The sequence below is a fragment of the Dipodomys spectabilis genome, unplaced genomic scaffold (genome assembly GCF_019054845.1).
Source record: "Dipodomys spectabilis isolate Male_0828 unplaced genomic scaffold, ASM1905484v1 ptg000002l, whole genome shotgun sequence".
Classification (NCBI taxonomy): Eukaryota; Metazoa; Chordata; class Mammalia; order Rodentia; family Heteromyidae; genus Dipodomys; species Dipodomys spectabilis.
This window is the reverse complement of record NW_024870679.1, coordinates 10,653,511-10,668,389: the sequence shown is the minus strand read 5'-3', so window position 1 is coordinate 10,668,389 and position 14,879 is coordinate 10,653,511.

Genomic DNA, 14,879 nt, shown 5'->3' with positions numbered 1-14,879 from the left:
TTCATGTGTTAGGGAAAGCTTGTAGCAGAAATCTGCTCCATGATAGTGAACTTGAAATACTAACTATATTCTCCAATGGTAGAAACAGAACAGCTGGAGGTTGGGAGGCAGAGAAGAATCAAGGCAGAGCCTAGTTTGGGGACCAAGGCTGGGCCAGATTTTTGGAAAGATGAGGAAGCAATGTCAAGCGCTATTGAAATTTTGCCAAGAAGAATGACCATTGCTATGGGGCAACTTCATCACTTCCAGAGTGAAACGTTTTCAGAATGGTCAGATCAAAGGGTATTTTGAAAAGTCCTCTCCATTTCTTTCCCGGGATGGGTTGGTTTGTACACTGGCAAGAAGTCAATGCAAATGGTGAGATTGAAGACAGGAGAGAATTAACACTAGACAAGGTTAAGGTCTCAGACCAGCAGTGCCAGGAGGATGGAATGAAGGGTGAAGTTGAAGAATTCACCTTGGGATAGGAGAGGAATGTGTAAAAGAAAAAAAAAATCAACAGGGCTAGGAATGTGGCTTAGTGGTAGAGTGCTTGCCTAGCATGCATGAAGCCCTGGGTTCGATTCCTCAGTACCACATACACAGAAAGAGGCCGAAGTGGTGCTGTGGCTCAAGGAGTAGAGTGCTAGCCTTGAGCAAAAGAAGCTCAGGGATAATGCCCAGGCCCTGAGTTCAAGCCCCAGGACTGGCAAAAAAAAAAAAAAAATCAACAGAAGTGAGTTCCTTAGGGAGTGAGGAAGGGACTAGATGAAAGAAATGGCCTGTGCAGGAAGACTTGGTTACAATATCGATGCTACTGGGCAGGAGATACCACATTAGTCAGCCACTGACCATTTTAGCAGTAATGAATTTTCTGATTACTTAGCTACTGCTTGGAAACAGGAAGGTGCCAGTGGCTCATGCCTGTAATCTAGCTACCAAGGAGGCTGAGATCTGAGATATGCAGCTCAGAGACATCCTGAGCAGGTCCATGAGACTCTCTCCCCCCCCCCCCCCCCCCCCCCCGCCTCTCTCTCTTTCTCTCTGCTGATCCTGAGGCTTGAACTCAGGGCCTAGGCACTGTCCCTGAGCCTCTTTGCACTCAAAGCTAGTGCTCTATCACTTGAGCCACAGCACCACTTCTGACTTTTTCTAAGTAGTTAATTGGAGATAAGAGTCTCATGGGCTTTCCTGCCTGGGCTGGCTTCCATCTGTGAGCCTCAGATCTCAGCCTCCTGAGTAGCTAGATTACAGGCATGAGCTACCAGCACCTGGCAGGTCTCACATTCTTGCTTAGCTTATTTATTTATGGCTGGCCCTCTACCACTTGTGCCATACCTCCACTTCTGGCTTTTTGCTGAGCAATTAGACGATGGAATTTGTCTTCTTGGGCTGGCTTCAAAGCTTGATCCTCAGAATTCAGTCTCCTGATCAAAAACTGAAAAATTTTGTTTGAATCTTACCCCATTCACAAAGTATTTGAGGTGACTTGCAATACACACAGACAATAGTGAGTTACAAATAAGGAATTAAAAAAAAAAAAGGCCCAGAGAAAGAAAACCTGGAGTAGAAAGTCAGTCACAGGCAGGCATACAAAGAGAACTCAAATGAACCTCTAGAATTGAGTTTCAGCTTTGGTCTAGAATTCCCCGTGAAAGTGGAAAGAGAAATGTGATCTGAAGCGGTTCCCTCCTTTCCTTCCTCAGCCCCTGCAAAACCCCCCATCTCTCCAGAATTGCTCAGCGTGTTCCTCATAGGCAGCCTGGAAGACATTTCTCACAGCAAGCTCTTAAGTTCTCATATCAGACAGCTTGACATCACAAAGGATACAAGGCAATGAAAAAAATGAGTTGTAATTGAATAATAATAATAATAGAAAAAATAAAGAATGGGTATGGAGGGACAGTGAGGGCGACTTGGCTCTAGAGAGGTATGTGTTTGTTTATCAATTTATATCTCAGTAGCAAACAACTAGGGATTTAAGAATCCTCCTTTGTGTGCGATGGAAATGTCGTGCAATCCTTTGGTACAGTTGCATCAGTTGAGAGTTCATATGGAAATAGCTGAAGTGATGTTCACTTGATAGTTCTGGGTGCTGAACGTTGAGTCCTGTGTTATTTTATAGTGTATTTGAGTTGCACTCTACTTAATGAATGGTGCTCATTCTTTTATAATTGTCTTCTGTTAATGGGTCATTGGGGGAAAATAGTAGTTTGTATTCCTTTTTTTCTTCTTTCTTTTGCTCGTTTCCTTCCTGTGTTTCCTTCCCCTCTCTCTTACTTTTCCTTCCTTCTTTCCTTTGATCCTCCCTCCCTCTTTTCCTTCCTTCCTTCCTTCTCTCCTTCCTTCCTTCTTTTCTCCTTTCTCTCTTGTTTAGTTTTCTTGTGGTGCTGGGAATTAAACCCAGCACAACTGCTCTACCTCTCCCTATATCCTCAGCACAATGATAGTAAATTTTATTTGGCCTGTGTGTGTTTGTGCCAGTAGTTCCTCCCTCACCCCCTGCCCCTGACAGGACTGGTTCTCTATCACTTCTGTAGTTCCACTTCCATCATTTTTGCTAGTTAATTGGAAATAAAGAGACTCTGGGATCTTTCTGCCTAGGCTAGCTTCAAACCTTGATCCTCAGACCGCAGCCTCCCAAGGAGTTCGGATTAACAGGTTGTGAGTCACTGGCACCTAGCTCTCAGCATGTCTATCATTGATGTGGACTTGGAGAGAGAATTCATTGATAAAGGCTAAGGAATGTGAAACTGGCAGAATTAACTCAGTGAGTCTAGACCTCATTCCATCCATAGATTGTGGGTAATAGCCAGATTTTTCTGCCCCACTTCTCATTCTGTCTGAGCTTCTGTTGCTTGCCCTGCTGCTATCAGGCTCTTGGCTCCATTTCCTGGAAGTCTCTGTGTTCACTGGAAGATTTTCGCCCTGAGGCCCAGCTGTCTGACCTTGATTCAGTTGGGCCAGTTTGCTGGGATTCCTGGTGGTGATGGGGGGGCGGGGGTAGGGGTGAGTCTTTATCTCCTACAGGGTAGACTAGAGTCCCAGAGCTAGGAAACCTAAAGCTTCAACAATTGTTTAAGACAAGGACAATGCGCACATTCACTCACTCACTCATTCATTTATTTACTCATTTGTTCATTTACCTCTTACTTCCCCTTCCCTCTCTTCTCCTCCCCTCCTTTCTTCTCCCCCTCCTTTCCCTCCCTGCTTTCCCTCATGGATAGTGTGCTTGCCACTGAGAATATGGAGACAAACATCACAGATGCGTTACCTCCATAGAGTTAATCCATAGAGGAAATTCAGTTGTCTTCCTGCTGTGCCATGATCTTGGTGAGTATCGGAAGACCTGTCTTGGATGTCACTGCTGTGAAGCTTTAAGGATGGTTAGGGGCCAGGGATGACAATAAACATCATATAGTGCATAGGGCAGTCCTCCCAAATGAGGGATAACTCAGTTCAGAACAGATGGGGCTGGTCATGTGGCTCAGTGGTGTAGGGTTTGCTTAGCACATCCAAGGCCCTGGGTTCAATTCCCAGACCTGAGACTGAGTAAATCCTGGCCGGTATGTGTGTCAGTCCCAATGTGTGTTAGAATGATGGGGTAGAACACTTCCTTCAGCCTGTACCTGTGTGTGTGTGTGTGTGTGTGTGCTAGCACTGTGGCTTGAATTCAGAGTTCAGGTGCTTTCATTCTTGCTTGGCTTTTGGCTCAAGGTTGACACTCTACCATTTGAGCCATTCTTCTGCTTTTGGCTTTTTGCTGATTAATTGCAGATAAGAGTCTTGTGGACTTTCTTGTCTAGGTTGGCCTCAAACCTCAATCCTCAGACCTCAGACTCCTGAGTAGCTAGGATAATAGGTGTGAGCCACCAACACTCAGTATAGCTATTATTATTACTATCAGTAATAACCCGACTTTCTATGTGGCTGCAGGCATTTGGTAATACTTTGGGCTGATTATTTCAATTAATCATCAAAACTCTATAGTGTGGGTATCACTATTATCTTTATTTTAGAGCTGAAAAGTAGGTTTGGATTAAGAAACTTGTTCAAGAGCTGGGGTCATAGCTCAGTGGCGGTACTTGCCTAGCATGTGTGAGGCCCTGGGCTGATTGCCTAGCATCCTAGTAATATTGCCAAACCAACCAACCTCCTTGCTAATAAGTGGAATCCGGAAAGTCTGACTCCTGCCTCTCCAGCACCTCTGATGCTGGGGGCCTCCTTCATCTGTTCCTTAGCTTATTAATAATTTCTTTAGGCTGGGCACCAGTGCTCATGCCTGTAATCCTAGCTACTCAGGAGGCTGAGACCTGAGGATTGTGGGCTGAAGCCAGCCTGGGCAGAAAAGTCCACGAGACTCTTATCTCCAATAAACTACTCAGAAAAAGCTGAAGTGGTGCTGTAACTCAAGTGGTAGAGTGTCAGCCTTGAGCACAGAGGCTCAGGGACAGCACCCAAGCTCTGAGTTCAAGCCCAAGGACAGGAAAAAAGAAAAAAATTGCTTTATTGGCTGTGTGCTGGTGGCTTACACCTGTAATCCTAGCTACTCAGGAGGTGGAGATGATCAAAACCGGCCTGGGTGGAAAAGTCTGTGAAGCTTTCTATCTCCAATGAACTAGCAAAAAAGCTGTAAATGGAGGTATGGTTCAAGTGGTTAGCGCTACAATCTAATGTCAAGGGAGAGAGCAAGATACTGGAAGCCCCAGTACTGGCATCCAAAACTAAAAAATTGCTAACGAACACTAAAATTGCTTTAGTGATCAGTGGGTTTTAGGTTTCTGTTGGAAGTCTGAGGGAAAAGACAGGTTGGCAGAGCAGTGCCCAGATTTGAGGAAAGAACATTTTACACTTGATTACCTCCAGATCGAATGTATATAAACTAGTGAATGGCTCTCCCCACGACTGGGCAGCTGGCAACAGGGGCTGACCCAAATAAACAGAACCAGACAAAACTCTTAGTCATGTCTAATGCCACTCTGCTGTGTTGCTACAGAGTACGCCAGGACTTGATAAATACTCCAAACAAGCTCCCACCCTGCCAGCTTTCCTTACCTCCCACGCTGGTTTACAGTCCAGGATTTTTATAGGTCTGCTTTCCCAAGAGTTTCTGATACAAAGTTTAGGATCAGACATGCCTCTTCATCAGCTTTGGGTGTTTCCTAAAGGCAAAGCTGTGGGGTCTGCTGTCACCCACACCTTACATTACCAGCTAGGAACATTCCCAGACTGAAATGTGATCTAGTTCCTTCACCCACAATCTAACCCATCGATCGTAAGAGAACACGATGTCTGCCCACGTGACAGGGCAGAATTCCTCTGTCTTCTCACCTGAGTACAAGAGGTTGGTACCACCCAGGAGGATGAGAGGGTGATTCAGAATATGTGGGGTCCTTATCACCCAGGAGGATATTCTTACGAAGAGGAGGAGGTATGGGCCCCACAGATCACAGGTCAGTGGGAAAAGAGGGGTGTTATGTCCCAGAGGTTTGGAAATAACTTGTTCTGAACTAACAGATAGATTTCATTGTTTTGTTTTAAGTCGTTAAGATGTATATGGTGTGGGCATCTTTAAAATGAGCTAAGGCCTTTTTCTTCTTCTTCTTTGTTGTTACTTCTGGGATTTGAACTTGAGGCCTGAAAGCTGTCCCTTAGCTTTTTTGCTTAAGGCTAGCACTCTTAACACTTCAGCCACAGACTCATTTTCTTCCCTCCCTCCCTCCCTCCCTCCCTCCCTCCCTCCCTCCCTTCCTTCCTCCCTCCCTCCCTTCCTTTCTTCTTTCTTTCTTTCTTTCTTTTTTTTTTTTTTGGTGATTAGTTGGAGATAATAGTCTCACAGACTTTCCACCCAGGCTGGTTTCAAACTGATCCTTAGATCCCAGCCTCCTGAGTAGCTAGGATGACAGGCATGAGCCACCAGCACCTAGATGAAGGTATTGTTTTGAAAGGCTAATTCACCTAGAATTCCTGCCTGTTTGTCTAAAAGTGAGTTTCAGTTTCTAGTGGGTTAAATAGCAAGGGTGTTGACTTGGTTTTTCTTTATTAACTATTAATTGTGCAAAGGGGAGGTTGATCTGTGCAGATATTTTATTTGGGGCAAGCATCCTGTTTTCTACATGTTATCAAAGCTGGTATATTGCCTTTTTCTCCCTATCATTCTGAGTGTCACAGAAACAATTTTACTCATGACCTCTCTGAATTCCTAGCATGGTAGTTAGTTCCTCTGTGTGTGTGTGTGTGTGTGTGTGGTGTGTGTGTGTGTGTGTGTGTGTGTGTGTTGTCCTTTAAAAGTCATGGAGAGGTTAAACGGATAAATATCTAAAAAAGTTCAAGGCTGCCCAATAATTTAGGGCAGTAGTATAGCTCTCCATTTCAGAATCTTTAGAAAGGCTTGAAGAGGGACTGCTGTAGTTAACCTTTTAGAAATGTTATTCCATACTGCCTGGCAAACTTTTCCTTCTTTCTTTCTTTCCTTCCTTCCTTCCTTCCCTCCCTCCCTCCCTCCCTGCCTGCCTGCTTTCTTTCTCTCTTTCTTTCTTTCTTTTTCTTTCCTTCCTTTCTTTCTTCCCTTCCTTCTTTTTCTTTCTTTCTCTCTCTTTCTCCTTTCTTTCTTTCTCTCTCTTTCCTTCGTTTCTTTCTTTCTTTCTCTTTCCTTTCTTCCTCCCTTTCTTTCTTTCTTTTTATTGTGAAAATACTGTACAAAGGGGTTACAAATACATGGGCAAGATAATGAGTACATTTCTTATCAGGCATTGTAGCCTCCTCCTTTTCTTCCCCTTCCCATGCCTTCCAATCCTCCCCTCCCCCATCCCCTTTCTTTCTTTCTTTCTTTCTTTCTTTCTTTCTTTCTTTCTTTCTTTCTTTCTTTCTTTCTTTCTTTCTTTCTTTCTTTCTTTCTTTCTTTCTTTCCTTCCTTCCTTTCTCTCTTTCTTTCTTTCTTTCTTTCTCTCTTTCTTTCTTTCTCTCTCTTTCTCTCTTTCTCTCGCTCTTTCTTTCTCTTTCTTTCTCTCTCTTTCTTTCCTTCCTTCTTTCCTTCTTTCTTTCTTTCCTTCCTTCTTTCCTTCTTTCTTTCTTTCTTTTTTTCTTTCTTTCTTTCTTTCTTTCTTTCTCTCTTTCTCTCTTTCTTTCTTTCTTTCTTTCTTTCTTTCTTTCTTTCTTTCTTTCTTTCTTTCTTTCTTTCTTTCTTTCTTTCTTTCTTTCTTTCTTTCTTTCTTTCTTTCTTTTCCCAGAAGGAGAATACAAAGGAGAAAAAAGAAAGGGAAAGATAAAACAGGAAGAAAGAGAAAAGGAAAGGTGTGCTGAACAACGTTTTTTGTTTTTTGTTTTGTTGCTGGTCCTGGGCTTGAACTTAGGGTCCAGACACTGTCCCTGAGCTCTTTTGCTCACAGCTAGTACTCTACCACTTAAACCATAATCCCACCACTTCTGGCTTTTTTTGGTAGTTCATTGGAGATCAGAGTCTCACAGACTTTCCTACCTAGACTGGCTTCAAATCAGGATCCTCAGATCTCAGTCTTCTTGGATGGCTAGGATTACAGGCATGAGCCACCAGTGCTCAGCCAAAAAGTTAGTGTTTTACCTTGGATTTGAGTCTTATTTTTTTCCCCATACTTAGGCATTCCTATCTGTGCCCTTCCACAGGAGTCTATTTTACTTAAAATCTTCCCACCATTTTCTATGTACTATACCACAAACTATCAATTTAGTTATGTGATCTCCTTTGTTGGACAATTTCTGTGAACCTCCTTTGCTTGAAGGATAAGGGGAGATTCTGAGAGTGGCTGATGGAGCCATTCACAATCTGGCTCTGGTTTTGTTTCCAGCCTCAACTCCCATTTTGTGGTCCAACCACAGGGAACTATGTTCCCCAAGCATTGCAGTGTGGGTCCCAAGGCGCCTTCACATGCAGTTGGGAAAGTGGGAATGAGGGGAGTCAGGAGGGACAGATGACCTTGACAATGAGCCCCTCCCATGGTGCAGTGGTGGGCAGTGGACCAGATAACTTTCTGGGATTGTAAAGGGAAGAGGTAACTAAAGCAAGCCCTCCCCACCCCACCCCCTTACTTTTAAAAGACAAAGCAAGAATTCCAGTTGGCCCATAGTCCTTGAATCCCATCTTCAGAGCCAAACACAAGGGAAAGTTCGCAGCTCTTGCCTGCTGCAGAGATCCAGAATAAGGAATGATGTTTGCCTTGGAGACAAGAGTAGAAGGACTCAGGACACATTATGAAGACAGAGTAACTATGTGGAATGATCGGCTGTAGATGATATAAATGAGTCTTTGTGTGTCTGCTAGTAGTAGAGCTTGAACTCAGGTACTGGGCATTGTTCCTTAGCTTTTTGAGCTCCATCTCTACTTTCAGCTTTTCCCCTGGTTGATTAGAGATAAGTGTCTCACAGACTTTTCTGTCCAGGCTGGCCTTGACCTGTTGATCCTCATATCTCAGCCTCCTGAGTAGCTAAGATTACAGGTGTGAGCCACCAATACCTGGCTAATGATAACTCTTCACTTGGGGGTTGTCTTGAGTAATTGGATGAATGGTGGTAGTAGCATAGACCTGAAGAATTCTGGAGAAGTTGTATTCTGCCAAGATCAGTGAAAAGGAAAGGGTTGAGGTGATTTTCTAAGCCTCTTCTTGTGTGTCTGTGGGATTGCTGAAGGCTAAGTAGTAATACTTAGGCTAGCAGACTGGTAGAGCATTTCTTGAATGGGCTGAAGCCCGGGTTCAATCCCCTACAGTGTAAGAATAAAATTGTGTTTTAAAAATTAAAATTAAGACCCTTAGATATGTATTTTAAGGTTTTTTTCTTTCATGCATGTGTTTCTAACGCATTTATAAGATTATCTCTTTGTTGCTTTGTATGTCCCTCCCCCACAGTATAACCCCTGCTTTCACTATATTTGATGTCAGTATAACTTGTGGAGGAGATGGGGAAAAACCAGTTGTTTAAGGATACAGGTGGACCTGTTGCAACAATGAGAAGTACAAGTTGACATGTCCAAAACGAGCTTTACAACGTCGGTGGGGGGGGGGGAGGAGAAGGATTGGGATTGGGGGGGAGGGGGGAGGCTGGGAAGGGATGTGAAGGGTAAACCAAAGGAGGAGGCTGCAATGCTTGGTAAGAAATGTACTCATTATCTTGTCCATGTAATTGTAACCCCTCTGTACAGTATGTTCACAAATAAAATAAAATAAAATAAAATTTAAAAAAAAATTAAAATTAGGTTCAGAGGAGTTCTGGGAAAGGCAGCAATGAGGCAAAGTCTGTTGCAATAATCTGGCCAGACAATCTATCAACATCAAGAAAGGTTTCACAATCCACAGATAGTGCAGTGGAGGAGATTAGAATCCTGTCTGCTCACTGGGGAATGTCTTCTGTCTGAAGAGGAGAGGGGGGAAGCTGGGACTCACTGGCTGCTCTTCCTATGGCTTTAGGGCATATTTATTATGAAGCATAGCTCTCTCTCTCTCTCACTCTCTCTTTCTCTCCCCCCTCCTCTCCCTCCCCTCCCCAAACTTTAAAGACAATCAAGTTTCCCTCTAAGAGGCTAAGTCATCAGATCATGCTATTATTTCTTAAAGATTTTTTTTTGGGGGGTCCGGTCGTGGGGCCTGAACTCTGGGCCTGGGTGCTGTCCCTCAGCTCTTCAGCTCAAGGCTAGCGCTCTACCATGTGAGCCACAGCGCCACTTCCGGCTTTTTTCTTTTTGCTTATGTGGTGCTGAGGAATCGAACCCAGGGCCTCAGGATGCAAGGCAAGTGCTCTACCACTGAGCCACCTCCCCAGCCTTCTTAAAGATTTTTAAAGGGTGTTTAGAAATCAACTTCTGATGTATCCTAAGTTACTTTTGCTATGATCTTGGGTAAGTCTTACGCATTTTTTTATGTCATTTTAAATACTGTCCTTTTACTACAAGGCATAAATTAGAGAAACAAATTAAAGTTTAGGAATGTCAGCCTATTCTTCCTATTATGGTATTTATTATGTTTAATAAAAATTGGTCAACTTCTCCTTCCTCCCTCTCTTTCTCTCCATCTCTGTCCTTAGCTGTCCTCTATTACTTGTCCCGTGTCTACCCCTGAGTCATACTTCCAGCTTTGCTTTTTGTTGGTGATCCTGGAGATAGAATCTCTTGAACTTTCTGCCTGGGTTGGCTTTGAACTTTGATCCTCTGGATCTCAGCATCATTTTTTTCTTGCCAATCCTGGGACTTGAACTCAGGGCCTGGGCACCGTCCCTGAGCTCTTTTGCTCAAGTCTAATGCTCTACCACTTTGAGTCACAGTGCCACTTCCAATTTTCTGGTGTTTAATCGAGGGTAAGAGTCTTGCAGATATTCCTGCCCAGGCTGGCTTTGAACTATGATCCTCTCATCTCAGCTCCTGAGTAGCTAGGATTACAGGTGTGAGCCACCCTCTGATACCAGGTATTCCTTTCTCCTTTATGATGAATACAAGTAGCATGAACAATCCTATCATTGGGCTTTAGTCTGTATTGTTGTTCTAATTCTCCTTTTTGGGGGATGAATTTTTTCTATTTATAACTAGAACTATTTTGCAGTCTGTTTCTGGCAGGGTTTAAACTCTATCTGAAGAAGACTTTCCTGCTTAAATATATTTCATTGTGGGACTCCATTATCTACAATTTTTTAAAACCTAATCTACCAAGATCTTTCTTCTTCTCCTACTTTCTATTCTGTGCTGGAGCCTACTGGATGTGAATGAGATCCTGACCTAGCCTTTCTATTATTCCTTCCTAGTCTACACCACTGGGGAGGAAAGACTCTTCCTCCTGTCTTCCTCCTTAACTTTCCCTGCTCACTCTGCAAACTGGCTACCTCCACCTCTAGTCAGCCTTTGACCTCTGTGTGAGCATGGGTGAGCTCTTTCTCCCTCTTCTAACCTACCAGGTCTCTGGCCTATGGCCTGTGTATCAATAGCCTTTCCCAGAATGTAAACTCCTTAAGAACAACATCTCTTGGGGCTGGGAAGGTGGCTCAGTGGTAGAGCGCTTGCCTTGCATGCATGAGGCCCTGGGTTCGATTCCTCAGCACCACATAAGAAAAAAGCCGAAAGTGGTGCTGTGGCTCAAGTGGTAGAGCACTAGCCTTGAGCTGAAGAGCTGAGGGACAGCACCCAGGCTCAGAGTTCAGGCCTCATGACCGGACTAAAATAAAAGGACAACATCTCTGCCTTGTTCTCTAAAGCCATGCCAGCCCATAATACAATGCCAGACAAATTGTAGGCAATAAATATTTCCTGAATGAATACACAGATATTATGCCATGTAAGAACAGAAAACAGAGAGAAAATAAGTTACCTGCAATGTCTATAATATAATTTTGGGTATGTAGAAATAGTTTTTGTGTGCATTACACTATTCAAATCACCATCCTTGTGCTGATGATGTGTGCTGGTACTGGGGCTTGAACTCAGAGTTTTGTGCTCTCACTTTTCCTTTCAAAAAGCTTTTTCATTTCAAGATTTGTGCTCTAACACTTGAGCCACAGCTCCACTTCTGGCTTGTTACTGGTTAATTGAAGATAAGGGTTTGACTTTGAACTGAGATTCTCAGATCTCAACCTCCTGAGTAGCTTGGATTATAGCATGAGCCACCAGTGCCTGGCTACTTTAGAGATATTTGAAAAGTAACATAAATTCCTGAGATGGGAGGGTTTGGTGTGTGTTTTTTTGCTTCCATGGTGATCAGTAAAATTATATTATTGTTAATAATAAAAACAATCATCAGGAATCTGTTCAATATTAGTGTATTTTTAAGATTTTGTTTTATTGTGAAGATGCTGTACAGAAGGATTACAGTTACTTAGTAATATAATTTTTTTTTATCTGAAAAGAAGAAACTGAAGTTCTTCTCTTAGTAGATCAGAAATATAGTAGTATTTTATCCTGGTGTTTCCACATGAGATAAGGCACCAGAAAATATAGTATTACAAAGGCACAGATGTAATTACTATGGAAACACAGGGAATAGCATTGGAAAACTTCTGGAAAAGAATGATGAAGAGGAAGTGAGCCATGGCTGGGTGCTGGTGACTCACGCCTGTAACCTTAGCTCCTCAGGAGGCTGAGATCTGAGGATTGAGATTTGAAGCCAGCTAGGATAGGAAAGTCCATGAGAATCGTATCTCCAATTACCCATCAAAAATCCAGAAATGGAGTTGTGGTAGAGCAATAGTCTTGAGCAAAAATGCCCTGGGACAGTGCCCAGGCCCTGAGTTCAAGCCCCAGAATTGGAGCACATACACAGACACAGATACACAGACACAGACACACAGACAGACAGACAGACAGACAGACAGACACACACACACACACACACACACACACACAAACACACACACACACACACACACACACACACACACACACACAGAGGTAAGACACATCAAGGAGATTTAGGAAACCAGTGAAGATGATGATCAGATGATTATGTTCCTGATTATGTTCTAGAGAAAGATATTATGGTGAGGGACAATTACAAATGAACTTGTGCTATGCGGAATTGTCTTCAGTGGATACAAGAACTTTTCTGAGAGTATATATTTCCCTGATGTTGTTAGCTGTGAATTAAATAACAATTTGTGGTTCCAAGTAGATGTACTCACTTAGGCTTATGGAAGTTACATTTTAGAAATTTGAGAGCCGGGAACTGGTGATTCATGCCTATAATCCCAGTTACTCAGATCTGAGGATCATGGTTCAAAACCAGACTGGGTAGGAAAGTCCGTAAAACTCTTACATCCAATTAACCACTCAAAAACCAGAGGTAGAGCTGTAGTTAGCACTCTACCATTGCTAGCCTTGAGCAAGAATGCTCAGGGACAGTCCCCAGGCCCTGAGTTCAAGCCCTATAACTGACAGAAAAATAAAGAAAAAAATGAAAAAGAAATAAATTTGTGTTTCTTAATCTATGCCTTAATATTCCTAACAAAGTTTTGCATGTTTCTAACATCAGACATGATGCTGTTATTTCTATGAGTTAGAAGTAGTATTAGAGGCTACTGAGTCTAAAATGATGCATGTCATTGGTGGGAGGGAATGACATCTGAATCTCAGGCTCTTGATTATAAATCTTGTATTTCCCTCATCCTCCAGGCTACCAAGGAACTGTTTTACCCAGATCAATTTATCTCTCAATGCTTTAATTACTAATATTCATCAAATACCTGTTAAATATCTATTTTGTGTCACCTTCTTCATCTTTAAAATGGGAATGATAGATAAGTCAGGCGCTGTGGCTCAAGCCTGTAGTCCTCGCTCCTCAGGAGGTGGAGGTTGGGGAATAGACATAAAAAACCCACACATAAAAAGTTTGTGAGACTTCTCCTTCAAGGCTGGGTGAAAAAGCACCTCCCTATAATCCCAGCTCCAGGGGAAGCACAGTGGTTAGAAATTCAGTGACACCGGAAACACTGGAAACAGAATGGCAGTCTAGGAATGTTTGGGCATTATAGCAAGACCCAACTTAAAAAATAACCAAGACAGGACTGAAGGCATGGCTCAAGTGGTAGAGCACCTGTCTAGCCAAGTGTGAGTCCCTGGGTTCAATCCCTAGTGCTACATGCAAAAAAAAAAAAAAAAAAAAAAGCAGGGCTGGGAAGGTGGCTCAGTGGTAGAGTGCTTGTCTTGCATGCCTGAGGCCCTGGGTTCAATTCCTCAGCATCACATAAGAAAAAAGAAAAAAGCCGGAAGTGGTGCTGTGGCTCAAGTGGTAGAGCGCTAGCCTTGAGCTGAAGAGCTGAGGGACAGCGCCCAGGCCCAGAGTTCAGGCCACACAACCGGACCCCCCCAAAAAAAAGCAAAAAGAAAGAACAATAAAATCTGGAATAACTGTATAATTGTTATCTACTTGATAGGCAACTGATATATAGATTGCTTTAAACTTAGTTATTTTCTGGATAGAAATGTTTGGGGTATAGTACAGACATGTATTCAGCGTACACTTGCGAGTGCAAATTCAAAACTTAGATGACACCAGTGGGGTTTTTTTGTGGGGGGAGGGGGTTTGGTCATGGGCCTGGGCACTGTCCCTCAGCTCTTCAGCTCAAGGCTAGCGCTCTGCCACTTGAGCCACAGCACCACTTCCAGCTTTTTTTTTCTGCTTATGTGGTGCTGAGGAATCGAACCCAGGGCCTCAGGCATGCAAGGCAGGCACTCTACCACTGAGCCACCTTCCCAGCCCACCAGTGGGTTGTTTTTTTTTCAGCAAGGTCATGTGGGAAGGTCAGTTTGAGAGAGGAACCATGGTGGTGAGGAGCTCCATGAGTTATATTAGCTAATTTTTTTTTTTTTTTTAGGAAAAAAGTTGATTTATTCTAAAAAGAGTAGAAATGACACATAAATGGACATGGATAAATACTATATTATTTCAAAATACATGAAATTGTTGTCTATTTAAAAAAGAACATGGATAAATACTATACTATTTTAAAATATATGAAATTGTTGTCTATTTGAAAAAGAAAGCAAACCAGCCACTCATTTGGGTACCATAAATGTACTGACTGGGCTGTGGGGCTTTCTTTTATCTTCTAAAGCTGCTCCATTTTTAACTGGCTATATTAGTCACCGTGAGATAACTACTGAACTGTCTTGTTAGATTAATGATTCTTAAGCCAGCCTCCCTCCCTCCCTGCTTCCCTCCCTCCCTCCCTTATTTCTTTCCCTCCCTCCCTCCCTCCCTCCCTCCCTCCCTCCCTCCCTCCCTCCCTCCCTTCCTTCCTTCCTTCCTTCCTTCCTTCCTTCCTTCCTTCCTTCCTTCCTTCCTTCCTTCCTTCCTTCCTTCTTTCTTTCCTTCCTACCTTGTGCTGGTCTTAGGGCTTGAACTCAGGGCCAGGGACTTGAGTTCTTGCTTAGCTTTTTTGCTCAAGGCTGGCAG